The 14,949-nt window shown below is 44.5% G+C and overlaps 2 protein-coding genes across 2 annotated transcripts in view; both read right to left on the bottom strand.

Annotated features, from left to right (window-relative positions):
• LOC132870346 (uncharacterized protein CXorf38 homolog) overlaps positions 1–553 on the bottom strand; it is a 34,161-nt gene extending 33,608 nt beyond the window's left edge. Inside the window, exon 1 of the mRNA XM_060903979.1 lies at positions 411–553. The gene's annotated coding sequence lies outside the window, so the exon portion shown is untranslated. The remainder of the gene's footprint in view (positions 1–410) is intronic.
• Positions 1–14,949, bottom strand: part of LOC132870553 (NACHT, LRR and PYD domains-containing protein 12-like) — a 502,785-nt gene that overhangs the window by 167,924 nt on the left and 319,912 nt on the right. The window lies entirely within an intron of this gene.

The following is a 14,949-nucleotide window of genomic DNA, read 5'->3' as shown; positions in this document are numbered from 1 at the left end:
CACGCGGACACGGGGAGAACATGCAAACTCCACACAGAAAGGCCCTCGCCGGCCCCGGGGCTCGAACCCAGGACCTTCTTGCTGTGAGGCGACAGCGCTAACCACTACACCACCGTGCCGCCCTATTATTATTATTATTATTATTAAACTGAGTAAATGCTGTGCTGAAACAGGACTAGGGTGGACAAAGGTCCTACCCATAATATTAATGCAGATGAGAATGAGAGAAAGACCAAAGCATGGTTTGAGCCCCTTTGGGATATTGTTTGGAAGACTCCCAAACACAGGGACAGGTCCCATTACACCAAGATGCCCTGAGATGTCCTTATGTGATGATGTGATGTTGAATTACTGTGCAACCCTCTCTTCTGCTCTGAATAATGTTCACAAACAGGTGAGATCCACCTTACCAGTCCCAGTGCTGGGACCACTGCATGACCTGAAACCTGGTGACTGGGTGGTGATAAAGGACTTCAGAAGGACGAAGTGGAACAAGCCCAGGTGGATGGGACCATCCCAAGTGCTGCTCACCACACAATCAGCTGTAGAAGTGGACAACAGAGCCACATGGGTACATGCCAGCTACTGCAGAAGAGTACCTGAACCAACAGACAAGCAGCACAAGGAGGCCCTGGTACAGGAAGAAGATTAAGACAGCATTCAAGAAGCCCTTGGGGGGCCTTGTCACAGCATGAGTGGACATTCTGGTATCAAGAGGACCTTAGGGGGACCAACGAACACAAGCAACGACATACACAGCCACATGACAGACTGTACACTCTAAGAAATATCCTGTAAAAACTACAGTAAAGTACAGGCAGCACAGTTGCCAGAACTTTACTGTATGTCAGCACATACAGCACAGTACTGTAATACAGTATATTGCAGTTTACTGTAATCTAGGGTTACTGTGGGAACAATGTACTGTACCTTACTGTATTCCCTGAATTACTGTAAATATGGATTGCTGTTGCTTACTGTACTGTGCATGTTACTGTAGCTACAGGTTACTGTGCTTTACTGGTGACTTTGTCTTACTGTAATATACTGTAATTCAATTAAATAGCTTTTTTTTTTAAAAAACAATTGTTTTTGTTGTTTTTATTAGCTTTTTATTACCTTTTAATACAAAAAACACAACGTGGCAAATGCAGAGATCATAGAGTTTGTTGGTTTACCTACTAATAAAGACATCACCAGTCTGTAATTTTAACGGTAGGTGTATTTTAACATGGAGAGACAGAATATCAAAAAGAAAGTCCAGAAAATAACTTTAGAGAATATATATTAATTGATTTATATTTCATTGAGGGAAATACAGTAAGTATTTGATTCCCTGCCAACGATTAACAGTTTTGGCATGTTTAATAAATGTGTGCAGTGAGGTGGTTGAATAACTGCATGTCTTGCAGTCAAAGGCCGCCGCCATACCTTGCAGTCCTATTTTGCATCAGACATCCGATGCAACTTCAACTTCACCCTGTAACGTAGTTAAAACAAACTAATTAAGAAGTATGTCACAATATACTTTGAAATAAAATTCTAAATGTCTTGGTAATCTAATCTAGCCAATCTACTGCTAGAAAAACTACGTATTCAATATGCATACAACTGATTAAAGGCCATTAAGGCCATTTCTCACAAGATTGCGGTCAAATTTGGAAGCATGCTCGGGGCAAATAAGGCGAATTTTCACGGGAGGCTTTTCCTTATGAAAATGTACACATGTGCACGATCACATTTAACCATAAATGGCAACTATCAAAAGCTAAAATGAGTTGAAAACTGCTAACATGCGCTAAAAACATTCAATGCGAAGATTTCAACCAGAGACGGCGAAAAGGCAGAACTAAGAATATTTAGTTATCTAGCTAGCGCATTGAATGTATATTATAACTAATACACTCTCAATGAGCTAGCGTGCTGACACGGACAAGTCAGATTTCAGTGGGATGACTTGCAACCTCACCCTATAGACCCTTTTCAGTCACGTGACCTTCGTAAACGCGACCACCATTTTGGACATGTAGCAGACTTCGGCTCGAATTGGTTTGAATGCGAGGAAGGCGACAAATGGAGAACATACAAGAAAAAAAGAGCGAGATGCAGAAAACACCTTCGCTATCCAGCGATGTAGGGCATTTACAGGGCGAGCAGAGGGAGAAATAACAACAGTAACGACACATTAGCAACGCTGTAGAGAAATAACGGTTTATGGCACAGACCCTTTCGGTTCTCGCTCATCTAGCTGCTACAATGACTGCTTAGACTGCAACAATAATACCTAACACACATTTAAGTATCCGTCGTAAAGACGTGAAACTCGTCGAGTGACGAGTGTGTTCATTAATGAGCTAACACAATCTAAAAGTAGACATACCATCACACTGCCCTGGCGCTGTGTACAGTTTACCTTCTATGGTTTGTGCACTCACTATTTGCCATTACTTTCTCCAACCGTTGTTACAGATTACAGGGAACGGCCTGGATTTAAGAGACAAATACATGTTCCTCTTGTTTTGAACACTTAGCCCATGTTTACATTAGACCGTATCAGCGGATCATCAGATTAACGTTTTTAAACGATTAGTGTGCACACAGCAACATCAATACACGATTCGTCTGCACACAGCAACACCAATACACGGATATGCTTGGCTCCGCAGGCATCCTGCGCTCCAAATCACTCCGCCCTGAACAGCGAGTGCCCTCTGGAGGGTGCGCACTCCGGCCCTGCGCAGCTCTCACAGCGCGCGAGTGAAGTGCACAAGCCACGATTCGGGACTGAGCCGCTGTGTGTGTGATCTCAGCGCACATCACTTACCACTCGCAAGTGGAAGGATGGCAAGCCTAAAGACAATCTTTTTTTTTTTTTTGTTACATAGTCAAGAGAGGTGTCGGATCACCGGATCCAGTGTAAATAGCTGCTGGAGCCAACGCCCGAGGTTCCGGAGCGCGCTCCGGCTTGCTCCCCCTCAAATTAAGCGCTGTTTGTAGGACACTGCCTCTGATCTGTCCTACAGTCTACCAACAGCAAAGGAACACAACGCTAGCTAATGTCGTTAGCTAATAGCTACTACAGAAGAACAAAGAGGTTACAATGGGTTATTTTAGCCTATTTGGTTACACACTCGCCGCCACAGAATGTTAACAGCAATGTAATGCCTTTTCTGGCTAATTTTATTCATCTTACCTCCAACAAAGTGGTCACTGCACAAGCGCTGGTATGCTGCTATCCATCTTCTCCGTCGGTCAGCATCTACCGGGATCCGATAAAATGATAACCCTTGCCTTGTTTGTTGATGGTTACTACATCCAGGTGCACAACAATATAGTGGCATGATGGAAGTCTTGCTGAAAATAAACACTTTCTTTGCTGCCGTTCCTCAATGCTGGCTGTGGTAAACTACTGGTAGTACACGTCCAAAATGGCGGCCGCGTTTGTCGTGACGTCACGTGAAAAGGGTCCATAGTTAAAACAAAGGAATTAAAAAAGTGTGTCCCGATATTCTTTCAAATTAATGTCCAAATATGTATGTTGTTACTATGGAAAGCGACGAGGGGTGGAAAACGGCTTACATGCGCTAAAAAGATTCAGTTTTAAGATTTGAACCAGAGACGGCGAATAGGCAAAACTAGTCTTTGGTTAGATGCTAGTTAATTATCTAGCTAGCGTGCTGAGTAAAAGCTAGACACGGCCAGTTAAAACAAATGAATTAAAAAGTATGTCCCCGAATATTTTTTAAAATGAATGTGTAAATGGCCACTAAGTTGCCACTATCAAAAGTGACAATAAGTTGAATGTTAGTATTTCAACCACAGACGGCCAATAGGCAAAACCAAGAATCTTTCACCTAAGGTCAGCTAAGCTAAGTAAAGACTGAAAAAAAAAAGATTACTTTCGTGGACAATATCTGACGGGAAAAAAATGACAGGGGACAGAAGTACTCACCGAATTCCAAGGGTTTTAAGCACTCAGTCAGGTAACGTTGCTTGCAACTTCACTTCCCTCGTTAGTGTGCGCTGTATACACGTGACGTCCAGACAACATATCAGTCAGAGTTGAATGGGCTAACAGTGACCTCTAGTGACGAAATTACAGTACAATACAGCAGAGTTGCTGAATAAGCTACAGTAAGCAACAAAAGTCAAATACATTACTGTATAACATTCCCGCCTTGCAACATTTCTACATTAACTCCAGTACAGTGCTGTACTATATCAATACTGTATAATCCTGCAGGGTTTAGCTGTACTGCACTGTAAAAATTACAGCCATTTCTAAGAGTGTACATTCCAACACATTCTTCATTCTGTACCTAATTGTGAACCTCATACATGGTATAAGTAGTATTTGGTGGTTTGTCCAGTGACAGAGATTAATACACGTATTACAGGAGCAGTGTCTGACACCACAGGTACTCCAGGTGGCAGACTTTTCAGCTGGAAAAGTGAGATAGAAAGAGATCAAACTGTTAACTGGGTTCATGACATATTGACTGATAATACCAATCACATGGTGGTAGCTGAAAGAATACATTCTGACTACACATACACTAGCCGACTATACCTAGCTGATTTAGGTGATGGGACTACGGTAAGTGCCTTAGGTGTAGAGACATCTGTAGAAAACACCCAATATCACGTAGTTCGTTGGCTGACTATTGCCACAGACTGGACAGTAACCGGTAGGTGAACCCCCGTATGACAGTATTATAGATTGTGTTATCATTTACATGATAAAAGGGGGGTGGCATGGTGGTGTAGTGGTTAGTGCTGTCGCCTCACAGCAAGAAGGCCTGGGTTCGAGCCCCGTGGCCGGCGAGGGCCTTTCTGTGCGGAGTTTGCATGTTCTCCCCGTGTCCGCGTGGGTTTCCTCCGGGTGCTCCGGTTTCCCCCCACAGTCCAAAGACATGCAGGTTAGGTTAACTGGTGACTCTAAATTGAGCGTAGGTGTGAATGTGAGTGTGAATGGTTGTCTGTGTCTATGTGTCAGCCCTGTGATGACCTGGCGACTTGTCCAGGGTGTACCCCGCCTTTCGCCCGTAGTCAGCTGGGATAGGCTCCAGCTTGCCTACGACCCTGTGGAACAGGATAAAGCGGCTACAGATAATGAGATGATAAAAGGGGGAATTGTAGAGTAAATTTTACTGTCATACTGTTTTTGTAATTTTCCTTTTCTCTGAGCATTGCCTCTTCAAGGACTAATGACAGAACATTCTGCACCAAAACATTTTTCATCTTATCATGTTCCTTACGTGTGTAGCAGACATGCATAGCAGATGTGCGTACAAGACAGTGATTAGACAAGATCCAATCAGCTTTAGAGCTGATCATGCTCCCAGCGAGTGATCAAGGCATGTAATTGCAATGATGTAATGCAATAGATGTCTTCTTTTTATCTAGTAAAGCGTATATACAATATAGATTTGAGAACAAAGGGACAGTGTGAGGGGTGTGCCTAACCCTCATCACTTGTCTGTTTCTGCAATAAACCTTCTTTCTCTTGCAAAAGGACGAGACTGGTGTTGGTGTTTGTCATTTTTCCATCACACTGTGCATATCAGTCAGCTGGTGGAAAACTGCAGCATGTGCTCACAGCATAGGGCAGAACAGAGAGAGCCCTTGCTGACCACGCCCATGCAAGAGAGACCCTGGCAACGAGTCGGCTCAGACTTATTCTTCTGGGAGAAAAAGTCATACCTTCTTGTAGTGGACTACTTTTAACGCTACAGAGCCCTCCTCAAGGTAGCTTCTGCTGACACGGTTGCGGCTGCCCCCAAGGGTGTATTCAGCCGCCATGGGATACCGGAGACCGTAATGTTGGATAATGGGCCGCAGTACAGCTGTTCACTTTTCAAGGACTTTTCCACTGAGTATGGATTTACTCATGTCACAAGCAGCCCTAGATAACCGCAGGCCAATGGGGAGGCAGAGCGGGCAGTGGTGATGATAAAAAGACTGTGGAAAGGAGGAGGTGACAAAGCAAAGGCGCTGCTGACATATCGCACTACACCCCTGGAGAGTGGCTACTCCTCAGCATGACTGCTCATGGGAAGACAAATTTGCTCCAACATACCACAACTTCCAGCTGTCACGCTCCCAGGCTCACCTAACACTCAGCACTGCACTTCCCACAATCCCCCTCACACATCAGTCACTACCATGTGCACTCCGTCAGCCAACCCGGAGCCACTTCCTAGGAGTGGCTCCCCCGAGTTCTAATTACCATCACCTGCACCTTTTGTTTCTGTTTGTATTTATACTGCTTTGTTTGTTTTGTTCCTCGCACAGTAGTGCCTCCACATTTCGTGAGTCCACTAAGCGTTATTCTTCCGATTGTATTCTTGTGTATGACCCTTCTTGCCTTTCATTTTTTTCCCATTTTACCTAGCTCTTGTGTTTGTTTGCTCGTTTTTCTTCCTTCCCGGTTTCTTGATTCTCACCTGTTTTCTGAATACGATTTGCCTAGCCCTTGTGTTTAGATTGCCTGTGTTTTTCTGATTCTGGGTTCTTGGACTATTGCCCGTTTCCTGACCACGATTTGTCTAGCCCTCGTTACTGTTTTGGATTTCTCGGTATTGACCTGGCCTAGCTTTTGTATATTGTCTTTTCTCACTGTGTTCATTAAAACCTTGAGTTCATTCATAATCTGCAACCGTCTGGTTGGTTACAGCTGCATTACACCAGCAGCACTGCGTCCCCGGTGGCCAAACGTCAGAGGATTCCGAAAATCTGAAAACTAAGCAAAGGAGAACCAACAATGCCACTACAACCTGCATCACAGAGCTCATCCCCTACCGCAGCTGCAGCCCGGTCAAAATGTGTGGCTGCCAAGAGAGAAGAAACAAGGAATTGTTATTCAGAAGGCAACAACACCCAGGTCTTACGGTGCTCAGCGTAAATGAGTACACCCCCTTTGAAAAGTAACATTTTAAACTATATCTCATTGAACACAATTTCCCAAATGTTGACAAGACAAAGTTTAATATAACATCTCTTTAACTTATAACAGGGAAAAGTAAGGGTAATGATATAACTTAGATTACACATTTTTCAGTTTTACTCAAATTAGGGTGGTGCAAAAATGAATACACCCCACAACAAAAACTACTACATCTAGTACTTTGTATGGCCTCCATGATTTTTAATGACAGCACCAAGTCTTCCAGGCATGGAATGAACAAGTTGGTGACATTTTGCAACATCAATCTTTTTCCATTCTTCAACAACGACCTCTTTTAGTGACTGGATGCTGGATGGAGAGTGATGCTCAACTGGTCTCTTCAGAATTCCCCAAAGAAAATAATTTCTTTCCACCACAAAGGTGAAGGCTACAAGAAGATCAGCAAAGCTTTACTTATCAGTCAGAATACTGTAGCAAAAGTGGGACAAAAATTTAAGAAATATGGAACTGCAACCATCTCACAGAGACGTCCAGTCACTAAAAGAGGTCATTGTTGAAGAATGGAAAAAGATTGATGTTGCAAAATATCGCCAACTTGTTCATTCCATGCCTAGAAGACTTGGCGCTGTCATTAAAAATCATGGAGGCCATACAAAGTACTAGATGTAGTAGTTTTTGTTGTGGGGTGTACTCATTTTTGCACCACCCTAATTTGAGTAAAACTGAAAAATGTGTAATCTAAGTTATATTATTAACCTTACTTTCATGTTATAAGTTAAACAGATGTTATATTAAACTTTGTCTTGTCGACATTTGGGAAATTGTTTGTGTTCATTGAGATATAGTTTAAAATGTTACTTTTCAAAGGGGGTGTACTCGTTTACACTGAGCACTGTACATCATACATACTGATGGACAGGTCAGATGAAACTGCACACACATGCACTCAGTACAAGATACACAGCCCCAGACATCAACACCTGACACAATTGACACACCTGATACGACCCCAGAGCCAGGAAACACTGTTACATCCACTCACACCATCAAAGACACAAACAACCACAAACATACAGATGCAACTAACACATATGTGACATTCTCAGGCCGAGTGTCACGTCCTCCCGTGCCTCTGGATTTGTAAGAGACTGTTGTAGGAGACTGGTGGAAAAAAGAGAAATGTGATATGTGAAAAGAAAAGGAAAAGAGAAATGTGTTCTATTAATCTTTTGCAAAGATTGACTAATATAATGCTCATGTTTATAATTCAGATTTGTACATTTTGTGATACCTGTAAGAGAGTGTTACCTTTGAACCCTGTTTGTTGTTTCGAGGGGATTCTTACTTTAAGGGGGAGGTGTTCTGTAAAGAATATAGTTGAGCTGTACTGATGGTGTAACACGGACCCATTTGAATGTAACACAGTTTTCCAGTTCTGCTCTCCGTCTTGTTCTTATAGTTAGCACACAGTATAGTGATAACACTGTTCCATTAATAAGCCTTCTGTTAATTCTGTGATTCCTGACTGATTAGAATGCTGAGCAATTTTAGAAACATTTGTTTTGCAGATAGAAAGATTCAACTCGGCATTTAATAACCGTGGCAGATGAAAGTGCTTTTAAACCGAACCCTGTTTATCTTATTAAAGCTGCTTCATGAATCCATTAAATGTAACATCAAAAACAAGATAATATCATTGAGAAAGTTGTACAATAACAAAATATAGCTGTTTTAATTTATTCATTAGTTTAGTCCAGAATAATTTTGACCATCATGGTGGTTGGTGTCAGTTTCAGCAACTGGCTGATTGGAGAGTTTCATGGATGTGGAGGTGTTCCTTATACAGTGGACAGGGAGTGTGTATCATGAACTCTGGACTGCTTTAAGGGCATTGATCCTCATTGTGCATGTTTTGTTTTGTTTTTTGTCTTCAGCCTCCAAAAGCTGGTCACATGCAACACTGCGACATGGTGGCACAAGTCAAGCTGGGATTAAACTCAGGAAAGATGGGAGGAAACCAGGATCTGGAGATGTCAAGGGGTTCCAGATGTCAGATAATCAGTGATTGCAAAGGATTTGAAACCAAATATTAATTCATTTTATTGAGAAGGGGATGGGGTGAGGGGGTGGAGTTTGGAATATATATGGACCCGACGATTGTTCTTTAAACCATGCTAAAGATATAAAGATATTAATTTGCAGTATATCTTAATGTAAATAAAACATCATAATGTCGTGATATTTATCGATAAAGAGTTGTGGGTGGTAAAAGAGAGCAACTGGACTTGCTAGAAGATTCTTGAAGACGTTTCACCTCTCATCCGAAAGGCTTCTTCAGTTCTGTCTGACTAATAGGGAGTATCAGGTATTTATCCTCTCATGGATGAAAAGCAATCCTAAGGTGTCGTTGAGTCATTCTGTCGGTGTGGGTCACTGGGGGCTGGGTGTAAATGGCCTAGAGAGTCGTTGGGATGATCAAGGGATTGTTGGTTCTCTCTGTCCTCCTGTGAGTCACTCAGTGCGTTTACATGCACATAGAGAAAATCGAATTTCTGCTGTAGCTCGGCTGAAATCGAAGTTCTAAATGCCATGGAAACACCTTAGCTCAGCTGAAATCGAACCGAACTGGATTTCTCGTAATCGAGCTACGCGACCTAGATTATGCGATTGTAGCCGAGCTACTTAGTGCATGTAAACGCTGTCGAGCTACTTACTTCAGCACTGCCCCTTCCGGAAGTGACGAGTGATGAGACCACAAGCGGGAAACACAACAGCCTCGGTCGGCATGACAACAGTAGTAGTAGCGAGCAGCAGAAGAGGTACTGATAACTTTGGAACTGATAACTTTGTTTATACTCTTGAATAGCTCTTCTTCATGACGACATCCGGAAGTGTACCAACACGATGGGGCGTGTAGCGCCACCTGTGGCTCGGGTGCACAATGTACCTCACACAATAGCTCGAGTTCCTTGTGGGCATGTAGGATTGGATTTCTCTGGCACCCCTGCTGGGACCCTTAGCTCGATTACCGACAGTAGCTCGATTTGGATGTGCATGTAAACGCACTAACTGAAAACAGCTGGGTTTTGGTGTGCATTCAGTTGTCTGGGAAGTGTGCTAAGGACTGCATTGTAGGTGGCTGATAATTGATGTATTAGACCACCTCCTCTGTTCAGTGATGGCCGTTCCAGGTTGACAAAAATGGCTTCTTTAACTCCTCACTCATACCAATGATCCTCTCTGACTTGTCTTATTAGACAAGACAGAAGACTTAGCATCGAGGTGTACCGGAAACCCACACACACAGACCAGGACCTACTTTTTAACTCACACCACCCACTGGAACACAAATTGGGGGTCATTAGGACCTTGCAACACAGGGCTCAGAACATCCCTACAACGGTAGAGGGAAAAGAGAAGGAGCAGAATCACATCAAGAAAGCACTTCAGAACTGCAGGTATCCCAACTGGGCTTTCTTCAAGAGCAGAAAAAGGAACATAATGGACAAGGAGGATAACAGGAACAAACGCAAGAACATTGTCATTCCCTACATTTCTTGTCTATCTGAGAAACTCAGGAGAATCTTCGACAAACACAACATTCCGGTACATTTCAGACCCAGTAACACCCTGAAGCAGAAACTGGTCCACCCTAAGGACAGAATAGCCAGACACAAACAGGACAACATAGTGTATGCAATTCAGTGCAGTGAGGAATGCACAGCCTTGTATATTGGGGAAATAAAACAACCGCTTCACAGGTGCATGGCTCAACACAGGAAAGCCAGTTCCTCAGGCCAGGACTCTGCTGTCTATCGTCATCTTAACAACAAAGGACACTCATTTCAGGATTGCAACGTACGCATTTTAGCCAGAGAGGATCGTTGGTATGAGCGAGGAGTTAAAGAAGCCATTTTTGTCAACCTGGAACAGCCATCACTGAACAGAGGTGGTGGTCTAAGACATCATTTATCAGCCACCTACAATGCAGTCCTTGGCACACTTCCCAGACAACTGAATGCACACCAAAACCCAGCTGTTTTCAGTGACTCACAGGAGGACAGAGAGAACCAACAATCCATTGATCATCCCAATGACTCTCTAGGCCGTTCACACCCAGCCCCCAGTGACCCACACCAACAGGATGACTCAACCACACCTTAGGATTGCTTTTCATCCATGAGAGGATAAATACCTGATACTCCCTATAGAGATCTTGCACGTGACGTCACATCCGCTCCAGATTGTAAGCAGTCGCCATTTTGTCGGTCAAACGCCATATTTCTGCCATCTTTCCAACACTGACTTTGTTTTTTTTTCGCCCAAATCTTCAGATATTACCGTGCCTCAGTGCCGGAGAGTTGTATGGCATATAAATGCCACAACAGGAGAGGTCAGAAATCGGGAAGAAAGTTTCATAGGCTGCCACGGGACCCTGACAGGCGTGCAAAGTGGATTGCTGCTATTGGCCGGGCCGATGCAAACAACAAGAACAAGGCATGGGAACCGACTGGAAAGAACGATCACTGGCGCCTGTGCAGTGATCATTTCATCTCAGGTTCGCCATGTATTTATTTCAGTATATCCATGTGGTTATTCGCAACATAAGTTTATGACTTGCTCTAATAAAAAATTCAGGGAAGAGGGAACCTGAGAAAAGGCTTGGGGCGGGGGGTGGATTGGGTCTTTAGTGGTGTGACAATCAATGTAGTCTTTAGATATAAAATTATTTTACACTTTTAGGGGTCACATGTAGAGATAGATAACTTCATAAGTATCAAATCATAAATTCCTCGTGCTCAATTGCCACTAGTCAGTATATTTCTGTCTTTCAGGGAAGAAGAGTTCCATATCCACTGACACGGTCATGAAAACTACGTCCGGTAAGCCATAAGGGTCACTAATCCGTAGGTCGTTTATTTTAGACATATATCTAATTATCTGTTCATTAGAAAAATGAGCCGTGTAATCCGTCGGTTGAAATTTATCCATTTTGTACACGAGTGCAGCAGTATTCAGCGGTGTTTTTTACCGACAAAATGGCGGCTGTGTACTTTCCGGTCACGTGACTGCAAGATCTCCATTAGTCAGACAGAACTGAAGAAGCCTTTCAGATGAGAGGTGAAATGTCTTCAAGAATCTTCAAGCAAGTCCAGTTGCTCTCTTTTACCACCCACAGTTTACTATGACCTGGATGACTGAGAATCTTCACAGACATAGATAAAGAGTTGTCAAGACATGGTACATCCAGCAGACTCTGACTAGATCATCCAGCAGGGTGTGTGTTCATTTATAATTTATTTAAATATTAACAGTCACAAGGCTTCAGGAATCAGTTTTATCTGTGATCAGAATTTATTCACTGAGGTGATGAGTATGTCCATTAGAGGGAGCTGTTCCTGCCTACACAAAGAAGAAGAAACACACACACACACACACAGTGATGTTTCCATTGGGTTATTTATTTCTGGAGTTAAAAGATGAAAAGGGAACTTGTAATTTACTCATTCAAAGCACTTTCCTTCAGAGGAGCAGACAAAATTCCACTCTGAGCCAAAACCTGTCATGCATTCCTATCCTTATGGGGACATTTTGACTTGAAAAGATCTAAAATCTTATATATATATATATATATATATATATATATATATATATATATATATATAAAAAGCATTCGGCTCCCCACAGGCAAAGCCGAATGTTGCTCAGCTAGCTGAGTTAATGCTGGAGTGTGTGAACACAAGCAAAACATCAAACACACATCACAGAAAGGACAATGAGATCACTCAGGGGCGCCGCTAGAAATCTTGGGCCCTATGAAAGATTACAATTTAGGGTTCCCCCCGGTAAAATTTTCAAGCGCAAGCAATTTGAAGTCTGTTTTTGGTTGGCACTTCTACTTTGCTATGCATGTGATCAGCTACCTAGCAAGTTTAGGTGATACAATTATTTGGTATATGAACATTTTAAATGCAGAACTGTCAGAATTAGACTGAATAGACTGTTGCCTTAAAATGAAAATTCCATATTTTGTTTCTTTTATGAGCAACTATTATTAGGCCACTCAGTAGCCTATGGAGTTCATCTCATCTCATTATCTGTAGCCACTTTATCCTGTTCCACAGGGTCACAGGCAAGCTGGAGCCTATCCCAGCTGACTATGGGCGAAAGGCGGGGTACACCCTGGACAAGTTGCCAGGTCATCACAGGGCTGACACAGAGACACAGACAACCATTCACACTCACATTCACACCTACGGTCAATTTAGAGTCACCAGTTAACCTAACCTGCATGTCTTTGGACTGTGGGGGAAACCGGAGCACCCGGAGGAAACCCACGTGGACGCGGGGAGAACATGCAAACTCCACACAGAAAGGCCCTCGCCAGCCACGGGGCTCGAACCTGGATCTTCTTGCTGTGAGGCGATAGCGCTAACCACTACACCACCGTGCCACCCCCCTATGGAGTTCATCTCGTCTCGTCTTGTCTTCTTCCGCTTTATCCGGGACTGGGTCGCGGAGGCAGCAGTCTAAGCATGGAAGCCCAAACTTCCCTCTCCCCAGACACCTCGGCCAGCTCCTCGGGAAGAACACCGAGGCGTTCCCAGGCCAGCCGAGAGACATAGTCCCTCCAGCGTGTCCTGGGTCTTCCCTGGGGCCTCCTCCCGGGAGGACATGCCTGGAACACCTCCCCAGGGAGGCGTCCAGGAGGCATCCGAAAAAGATGCCCGAGCCACCTCAGCTGGTTCCTCTCGATGTGGAGGAACAGCGGCTCTACTCCGAGCTCCTCCCGAGTGACTGTGCTTCTCACCCTCTCTCTAAGAGAGCGCCCAGCCACCCTGCGAAGGAAACTCATTTCGGCCGCTTGTATCCGCGATCTTGTTCTTTCGGTCATTACCCAAAGCTCATGACCATAGGTGAGAGTCGGAACATAGATCAACCGGTAAATTGAGAGCTTTGCCTTTTGGCTCAGCTCCTTCTTCACCACGACGGACCGGTAAAGCGACCGCATCACTGCGGAGGCTGCACCGATCCGCCTGTCGATCTCACGCTCCATCCTTCCCTCACTCGTGAACAAGATCCCGAGATACTTAAGCTCCTCCACTTGAGGCAGGACTTCTCCACCAACCTGGAGAGGGCAAGCCACCCTTTTTCGGTCGAGAACCATGGCCTCGGACTTGGAGGTGCTGATTCTCATCCCAGCTGCTTCACACTCGACTGCAAACCGCCCAAGTGCATGCTGGAGGTCCTGGCTTGAAGAAGCCAACAGGACAACATCATCCGCAAAAAGCAGAGATGAAATCCTGTGGTTCCCAAACAGGATTCCTTCCGGCCCCTGGCTGCGCCTAGAAATTCTGTCCATAAAAATTATGAACAGAACCGGTGACAAAGGGCAGCCCTGCCAGAGTCTAACATGCACTGGGAACAAGTCTGACTTACTGCCGGCAATGCGAACCAGACTCCTGCTCCATTCGTACAGGGACCGGACAGCCCTTAGCAAAGAGCCCCGAACCCCATACTCCCGAAGCACCCCCCACAGAATACCATGGGGGACACGGTCAAATGCCTTCTCCAGATCCACAAAGCACATGTGGACTGGTTGGGCAAACTCCCATGAACCCTCGAGCACCCTATGAAGGGTATAGAGCTGGTCCAGTGTTCCACGACCAGGACGAAAACCGCATTGTTCCTCCTGGATCCGAGGTTCGACTATTGGTCGAATTCTCCTCTCCAGTACCCTAGAGTAAACTTTCCCCGGGAGGCTGAGAAGTGTGATTCCCCTATAATTGGAGCACACTCTCCGGTCCCCTTTCTTAAAAAGAGGGACCACCACCCCAGTCTGCCACTCCAGAGGCACTGTCCCCGACTGCCACGCGATGTTGCAGAGGCATGTCAACCAAGACAGCCCCACAACATCCAGAGACTTGAGATACTCAGGGTGGATCTCATCCACCCCCGGTGCCTTGCCACCGAGGAGCTTGCAAACCACCTCAGTGACTTCGGCTTGGGTAATGGACGAGTCCACCTCTGAGTCATCAGCC

Source organism: Neoarius graeffei, chromosome 22 (assembly GCF_027579695.1).
Source record: "Neoarius graeffei isolate fNeoGra1 chromosome 22, fNeoGra1.pri, whole genome shotgun sequence".
Taxonomy (NCBI): Eukaryota; Metazoa; Chordata; class Actinopteri; order Siluriformes; family Ariidae; genus Neoarius; species Neoarius graeffei.
The sequence above is the reverse complement of the archived record's forward strand: the minus strand, read 5'-3'. Positions and strand labels throughout refer to the sequence as shown.